The following is a 552-nucleotide window of genomic DNA, read 5'->3' as shown; positions in this document are numbered from 1 at the left end:
GCCAACTGAATGCGCTGCTTCTCTGCCGCTCACTGCACAGAACAGACGCCGAGAGAGGTGACACTTCTCCGGGAAAGTCAGACCTCGCGTTCGCGGGAAATCTTCCAACTGAACCATAGCTAAGGTTTATCCAAAAAAGTCGCTAGGTATATTCAATATCAATATTCTATGGAAAAAGCTGCTAAAAGGGTCTGAAAGTTGCTAAATCTAGTGCTAAAGTCGCGCTCTTGTGTGTGAGACGCGGGAGCTGATGGCAGGGGCGGTGGATATTTGTGGCGGTCAGTGTGGATATTGTGGATGAGTTCTTCTGTGTCATCACGTTCTATTAGTTCTACAGCTTCAGTTTTGGAACGTTCAGGCTTAGTAACATACAGCTGTTCCCTCACCACAGTAACAGTGAAAAGGAACCCCTTTCAAACAGTGTCGCGTTCCGACCGTTGTTTAAGCGACATACACTGGTATTGCGGTATTTTAAAAATTCATATCATAACAAAAATAAACACCGATATTCGGTATGAACCGGTATACCGCCCAGCACTAATACTTGCACTT

Source organism: Sinocyclocheilus rhinocerous, unplaced genomic scaffold, assembly GCF_001515625.1.
Source record: "Sinocyclocheilus rhinocerous isolate Xijiao unplaced genomic scaffold, SAMN03320098_v1.1 scaffold362, whole genome shotgun sequence".
In the NCBI taxonomy this organism is placed as follows: domain Eukaryota; kingdom Metazoa; phylum Chordata; class Actinopteri; order Cypriniformes; family Cyprinidae; genus Sinocyclocheilus; species Sinocyclocheilus rhinocerous.
The sequence above is the reverse complement of the archived record's forward strand: the minus strand, read 5'-3'. Positions refer to the sequence as shown.